We start from the raw sequence: 8,373 nt of genomic DNA, 5'->3' as shown, positions 1-8,373 counted from the left end.
GCAAAATAAATTAACCTTGTTCATTAAATGGCATAAGCATTCAATCCATCAACTGAATGGATGAAGTAATGAATACTACACACAAAGATAAAAATCTAGAATCCTGGAAAAGTGGGGAGAGTAGGAAGGAAAACTATAGTCAAGTTCAGAGTACAGAATTGCAGAGTTCAAGCTGAAGCAATGGCTTATCCTTTCCCCAGCAGATTTATGAGATCAGATTTAAATCTGCTTTACTGCTTTCCCCAAGGACTTCCAATGCCCAGCAGCAGCCAGAAGGTGCACCTGGGATTCTATGCACATCTCCTTCTGACCATGGGGATCTTCAAGAACTCCAGTCTTCTCAGCCTCTAAGACAGGTACGCCGTGGGAACAGGTATTTACAGCCATTCTTTTTCGAACAAGGTAATTTTTCCCCAAAGACATCTGGAGATTATTTAGCAAAGTTTATCAAGTACCATAGGCATAGGCATAGAAATAGCTTTGTTGACTTTGTAATTTCCAAACAGGTTCCTTACAGCCCAAGACTGAAATTCAGTAAATTAAACTATAGTCTTGAAGCTAATCCACGTTAGTGAGCCCTTCAGTAACCAAATATTAGTATGCATGGGTTTGACTAATTTTATTTACTTCACTGCTCAAGTCTGTAATGTCAGAAAAAATTTTAAGTTCTTCTCAGTATAAAAATACACATATACTGTACTTCTTATTTTTATAAACATGTCAACACTCCTCTCATCTTTAACATATCCATATTAGTTTACATGGGAAACCATCTGTCCTTTAATTCCCCACCCCCAGCACACTTTCAAATAATTCCAGCTGCACAGCAATCCAATCCTATTTTCTCCAAGCTTGACGTTAATCTTAAATCCAGGATGATGTTTGTTTTCTATTTCAGGGTGCAAAAATGTAAACAAATATCTTTCAAAAATGTACTCTTTGATAGCCAGAGGAAAAGTGATGCTAAATAAATTACAATGCCTATTTCACTTTAACAGGAGACATGTCCAATCATTACAAGCATTCAAAACCTTTAAAAACAAAACAAAAAAAACTTTTAGTCCAACAACAGACCTATTTAGATATCAAATATATAAACCTATTTGATACATCAGACATATGCAGAAATAATAGTGTTCTTTCTATTTAGCTTCCAAAATGAACAGCCTTGAAGCTGAAAACACACACTTGTCAGGATGATCTCCCCAATGCGAATGCCAATTTTGTAGAACATAACTCCGTATGCTCTGAAGATTATAAAACAGTTTTTCAGGGTCAAGAGAGATTTCAGGGCACAAAGCTACATTTACCTCATCTGAATAAAACGAGAAAGAATAATAGAAATCCATTAACACAGCAAGAAGATCCACATTGCATCTGTTTTCAGTAGACTTGACTAATCTAGACTCCATTTCTATACCTGAATATTCTCCATTTTGCTGAAGAAATAAAAGGCGGATTAGACAGAACCATGTTTAGATTTACATTGCAACAGACAAGAGAAAAACAAAAAAAGTTGGGTCAAATAACAGAATTAATAACAATGAAGTAAGAAAAACTACCAAGGAATTAAGTTGCTAGGATACTGAGCACTAATATGAAATCAGATATAGCAATTAAAGGAAAACTATACTTTCAGGAACAAAACCATTTATTAGTCTAAGCTAAGTAATTAAATGGAATATTGAAAACAGAAGTAAATGAAAGAAAGCAGCTCAAAACACTACATTACCAATTTGCTATCAAGAGCTTGAAAGGTCAATTGATACACCACTATGAAGACAGATATCAATTTGACAGTAGCAAGTACAGATTAGAGCCTACCTTTTCACTTATACCATCAACGTGATCTTCTATTTCAGAGAGTTGTAATTTAAAAATTTTCTCCGTGTTACTAAGAAGATAGTGGTAGCACAGAATAGTAAAAGAAAAGTGCTCAAACCACCACCAAAAAAACCCCAAACAAACCACAAAACCAAAAAAAACCCCTGCTTCATATCTACCCGCAAAATTACTGTAGAACTCTTCCGGTAGAGCTGCACGGATAAAAACAAATTAGTCCTCCAATAGAATTCTGTAACAGGGAGAATTAAATTTAGTCCCTGCTTCTTCAGAGTTTTTATCCCCTTTATTTTCTACATTAAAATAGCTTAGTTCTCTAAATCAGTACTCTTATCTCCATCTTAGGGTATATAAGAGTACCCAAACTCTCATTTAACAATACCAAACTAATGTTCACTCAGCAGTTAATTTGGATACAGCTATATGAGATATAGAATGACTATGAGAACTCTCAGCAAATTACCAAAGTATCAATGCATTTACTACTTTTTTACATAATACTTTTAATTTCCAACGTATTTCACAATATTAATCAATCATTCTGAGAATATACCTGAAGACATGATTTCCATTTTGTCTGCAAAAAATTAGTATTTTGCAAAATGAGGAAGTCCTCCAAAGCAAGGTTACTGTGTTTCACTTTAGTTTTCCACTTCTATTTTTCTCTACTTAAATCTCTTACTTGAAGGTGTAGACCGAGATACAACTATTTGGGAAGTTGATTAAAGAAACTGGTTTGTATATAAAATCTCAAGTAAGCCTCTGGAAATTGTCCCTTTTAGTTAGCTTTTTTTCTGCTTAAATACTATAGCTGTGTAAGAAGAAATTACTCAAAAGAGTGATACTAATTAAGTAACAAACCCCAAAAAGAATATACAATCAATAAAAGAAAGAAATACCTAAATACAGAATTTGTTCAACTTGTAGATGAAGCAAGCACGTCAGCTTAAAGCAATGATTTCTCTAGACTTTAGCAGCATCAAGATTGTCTTTGTATGAATATGCAAATTTTCTTTTCACATTTTTATTGACTCAGGATTTACAAATTCAGCCACAAATACGAGAAATCAGTGCATCTGCTAATATGCAACAATAAATCCTTGTCATATTTCTTTAGGCTGTGGAAATGTTGACTTGTGATTTCTTTAGGTTATGGAAATGTTAACTTCTTCATCCCAGGCACCCTAGGTATACAAGTTACACATTTTAATTAGCTTAACTGAATTTATTGATCTGTATTTTGTATTTTATTTGAGCAACTAATAGCAAATGGAAGCACTTTTTAAGGGTGGTGAGACTCAGAATATCTTGAAAGCTTCAAATGAAAACCCTAAATACAAAAGCTATGTGTCCAGAAAGATCATCTACAACCACAGTAGCCCAATAACAAAACTAATAGTGTTCATTGTCATTACACTGAATATATAGGTAATATACTGAGGAGCTACTTCCTGCTTTGACTCTTTTAAGTAATTTTTTTTGAAGACTGCTGAAATACAGACACAGTTTCTCATTCCAGATTCACTATGATTTTTTGGGTTTATCTCTTCCCTTACTTCATAAACACTGCAGTTCAAACAGCTGCATTTAAGAATAAATTCAAAGTGTATTCTGGTAGTCAAAACCCTCCACAGAATAAGTTCAATATGAAGAATTATCTTTCCCTCCATGAAAATGATCTTTTATGAAATTTATGGTCTGGCCATTGAAGCAGTAAGCTATCCACACCTAATAAAAGCTTGTGAACTTGAGAAGAAAAGGGCTTAATTTACAGTAAGATGTGACTACAGAAATCACTACCTTTCTATGAAAAGCCATGATACAGCCAAGCACTTGAAGTACCTACTTCATCACACCTCTCTTCAACGAAGTACATCAAACTATTATCTCTTCCAAGTAAACCAAAAATGCCTAGGAACTCAGCTACTGCATATAAAACTCAGTTACTGGTCTGCATCTTCTACAGATTTTTTTCACCCATGCATCAAAACAATACACATTCCTCAATTTATGCAAACATACAGCATACACAAATCATTGAACCATGTGCCCTACACACTAGAAAGTTAAAATAGTCTACTTGGAAAACTCAGACACTCAGAACCACAGATTAAAGATGACCTGTAAGGAGTAGCATACAGGCTACAGAGCGGGCAAACGGGGTCTACTGTTTGACTACACACATCTAGCATTGTGCTTTATGTATCAACTGCTAGCCTACAAGGATTGGAAAAAGGTATTCATACCACTCAAACTCTGATAGTAGTTTATTCAAAATTATTATGGTACACATTCTGGTCTAATCTTTTTCAGATACATGTAGTATAGCTAGGTATTTCATTAGATATACATAATTCCATAAAACAGACACAATCAGAAGACTGAACTCAAGTCTTTTTGGAAATGGAACAGAGGCATAGTTTTTTCCCCATTACAAAACCTGTTTTAAACAATTTTATTTTTTTTTTTTTTAAGAGAAGGCTGGCCTAAAAGTATAAGAATATTTCTTACATTATTATTTTAAACATAAGACAAGAAGCTACATCACTATCAGCAAATTATGTAAACTTGATAATATATTTATTATTCATATATCTATTCACATGCTTAAAATCTTCCTCTTATCCACCCCTCCCATGTTCTAAATATAGATTGAGAACTGACATAAATTATTAGGACCTTAGAGCTCCAATTTTTATGCTACTGAATTTTGGGAATGAAACCATTTCATTATATACAACTGTCCAAACTTTAACTTTGGCACAATAACGCCAAAGGCATGCTTTGAGAGTAGTGGAAGCATGCAATGGTCAGAATTCACATGCTTCACCTGCCCCTCTGCTGCAACCTCCCTACGGGCCTGATGAAATTCAGAAGTCCTGGGTAGTCAGGGGCAAGTGTGATGTGGGCACCTCAGGTTCCTGGAGAGCTGCCACTAGCCAGGGTGGGTAAGGCTGAGGATCCTGAAGAGATATGCCACACGCCATCTATTTCAATACAGGAAAAAAAAGTGCAAAAGCCAAGGTTTGTGTTGGTTTTGTGTGTTTGAGAACCTTCTGTGAAATACAGTTTCAGATAAATATGAGTGTGAAAGTAGGAACCCAGTTTAATAAGGGGATGTCTGCAGGACTAGACAGCCAGATGTTTTAAGTGTTCACCAGAAACATCCCACTGTTCTAAGCAAATACGAAAACAACTCAGAAAATGCTTTTTATGTGCAGACATCTAGAAGGAGAACAAGGAGAAACATACAGATAAGGGTGTGTCAGAATATTTTTCAATTTAACACTTGAAATGTATGCTAACTGCACCTTTGCAGTAAAAGTATTTACATGATTCTAATGGGTGAAAAATCATGACAAGAATAGAATAAAGTAAAAATTCATGATCGACATTTTAAAGTCATCCAGATGCTCCAAATCAGTAGCTGCATTAAAAAAAAAAAATATCCTGACTTCAAACATTAATGTGTTTTACCACACCAGTGAACTGACACCTATGAACAGAGTCTAGAAGTACAGAAAATGAAGTGGTCTACTTCAAGGCACCAAAGCAGGCTGAGCATTTAAATTAATTAGCTACAGAGCTCCTAAAAGCCACAGGCAAACTTGCTGTCCCCCACCACATTACACAGCAAACATATGCTGTCTACAGTTAGGAAAAAAAAAATATTTATTTTTCTACTTCTAAACAGAGAAAGCTGACAAAGAACATACCAAGTAGAGGTACAGGCATGGGTAAACAAGTCATAAAAACAGCTCAGTCTTAGCAATTCTAAGCACTACAACAAAATGGTTATAACCACACCTTGAATACTGAGTTCCTGTTCTAACTTATAACATGTTCCACGTGCAGGATAATTTTATTACTAGAGATCAGTAACAACTTTGTGTTTCTATCACTTATGGCTGTACCTACTAATATGTAACCACAACATTCTCCCTATATAATCACATTTACCTCGACAAATATGGAGTATCTTCTTATATAAAACTATTCTACTGTAGCAATTTTACTGTGAAAAAAAATGTTGTTTTCAGAAAACAAATAATTAGAGAGTTTTGAAACCAAGTGAACACACTTCATCAAATTCAACATCAACATCAAATTCAGATTATTTAATAAAGCAAGCTCTCCAGACCTTGCAATACACACCTACTCCTTGCACACATCATCCTCCCTATCCGATAAGGGGCTCTGCTTTGAACTGTGATTGAATCAGAAGGCAGGTCTTACAACCCAAGAGAACTTGCTAGCTTGTTTATGTCCAACAGATGGGTCATAAAGTTTGAGACAGCTAAAAGACTACTTAAAACTGGCAAAATAGTTCTGATAAGCCAGGAGGAAGATGCATTCACAAAAGGATCCAGTGAGGCAGATGAGGGAGAAATCAGCTATTTTGCATGGTTTGGCCAAGGGCGGAGGGAAGGAAAGAAAGAGTTTGCTCTGACTTACTTTGACATGTAGAAAACATGCCCATGTCTTTTACTGTTGTATTTTTCACTTTCACCTGAAAGATCTAAGACATCCAAAAAAGGAAGAGGGGAGAGAGACGTGTTAGCTTTGGGGTTTGGTTTTGGAGCATTGTGGTTTTTTAAAGTTCTAAACTTGACAAATCATTTCAGATGAACTCTAAGGACAGGTAACAAAAGAGTATTTTTAGCTCATGCAAAAGCCAGGCATGAAGCTGAGAAAAGAGCTGGACAGTTCTTCCTGATCTTTGCTGGATGACTATTAAAAAATCAGGGTGTACTGCAGTTTAGAACATAAGGTCTCAGAATCTTATGTAAGTATATATTTACAAAATTATTTATATATTTTTATATATATATATATATATATATATAAAACCAACAATGTTTTAATATATCTTTCAAAATAATATAATGTCTATATTTGAAATATGTTTGGTTCTTTTTTTACTCACACATATTTGGCACATTGCCTTGACCAGTAGATGTATTTCTAAGGATTACCAAAGTTAAACATCATTATATTAAAGCAGAGTGCTAATACACCAAAAAAAGTCTAGATTCAACTATACATTCAGCTTACATTTATTTTTTGTAGTATGTGTGGTACACTCAAAGCAACACAATTTGAAATAATTAAAAAGTATATACAGACATATTTAAGAGTTTTAACATTTGTAGTTATGAAATATTTTAAAAGTTAGTGCATATGTAAAACAAATTATATGACATTATCAAACCTGCAAATGTTGGCAGCTGTAAAAGTGTTCTATGTAGCACAGGAGACAACTTAAGATGTCTTAAAGTTGGAGAAAAATCATCTCAGTGTCCCAAATAGCACTCCAGCTGTGCCCTGAACTCCAAGCTCATGGATTAAACTTTCAGCAGTGCCAAGGTCAGCTGGTATGTTGCTACATCACTAAAAGGGACAAAGAATATCTCATTTTATTTGTATACGTCCTGGTTTGAACCATTTTAATGTTGGTGATTAGAACAGTATAAAAATACACAACCGAAATAGGGTAAATAGTTCTAAGTACATCATCTGATTGGCTTGTTCCACCTTCTCAGATAAGGCCCACGGCGATTGCTTTTTCTTCCTCGTCCATATTCCACAGATCCTTGTCTCCTCACCACACAGTGCTGCAGCCTCTCTTCTCTCTTGCTCTGATCCAGTCTCACTGCTTATCCTCTTCCTCACAGCTTCTGTTTTCCTCTCCTGCAGGCACCAGTGTCCCCTCATCAGTCCTTCTTCCCTACGGCTCCTCTGCGAACCTTCCCCACTCCCTGAAGGTGGCTGTCCCATGCTCTCCCTACCTCCTGCTGCGGCTCTGTCCATATGGGGGGAGTGCAGAAACAAAGGCACACAGAGATGGAGCTACCCACTGCCTCAGGAGCCGCCGCACATTTCTCAGAGCTGCCAGGCACACCAAGGATGCCACAATGAAAAACCCTGCTGAGGCACACAGTCAAATGCAAAAGCCGAGCAACACTGCAAGCTCTACCTATCACCCTTAAAAAGCCTACTGGAAGATACAGCAGCTGAAGATGCTGACTAACACTGCCATCCAACTGATCTGTAATTTTCAGAGTATTTAGAGCATATCTAACAGCTTTAAGTTGCAGAACAAATGCATCCTGGCAGTCAGAAATTATGAAAAATTTGGTCATTTTCCCAAGCAAAAATGTTTAGAAACAACGTAGGAGGATAGCGATCTTTCTGGCAACTGACACTGTTAAAGTAAACAATGATTCAATCTTTTAATTTGTCATCTCCAATCTAATAATTTAAATAAATTAAGTAACTTTTTCAATATGTGCCCAAATTTAGTAAAATTTTAATAGATGTCCTTTGTGGTAAACAAAGCAAATAACCAAAATTTTAATTTCTTTTAGTTCTATGTTACTATGTCTGCTCCAACATTAAAGTGAATCTTTGAAAACAGATTGGTGGAAATGGATCAGTTACCTGATCCCATTGGTTTTTCTTCCTTAAGCAACTATTACAGAAAGAAATCTCTAACCATTGGTGCCTACTGAAAGAATACAATTTAAAATT

At 35.5% G+C, this 8,373-nt stretch overlaps 1 long non-coding RNA gene across 1 annotated transcript; it reads left to right on the top strand.

Moving 5' to 3' along the window:
- Positions 1–264: 264 nt before the first annotated feature.
- On the top strand, positions 265–8,128 carry LOC113491489. Its single transcript, XR_003400420.1, has 2 exons — positions 265–356; positions 7,540–8,128. It is a non-coding gene; the product is annotated as an uncharacterized LOC113491489 (long non-coding RNA).
- Positions 8,129–8,373: the final 245 nt, after the last annotated feature.

The sequence above is a fragment of the Athene cunicularia genome, assembly GCF_003259725.1.
Source record: "Athene cunicularia isolate RWA chromosome 1 unlocalized genomic scaffold, athCun1 chr1_part1, whole genome shotgun sequence".
NCBI lineage: Eukaryota > Metazoa > Chordata > Aves > Strigiformes > Strigidae > Athene > Athene cunicularia.
Note: the sequence above shows the minus strand (reverse complement) of the source record. Positions and strands in the feature narration are given on the sequence as shown.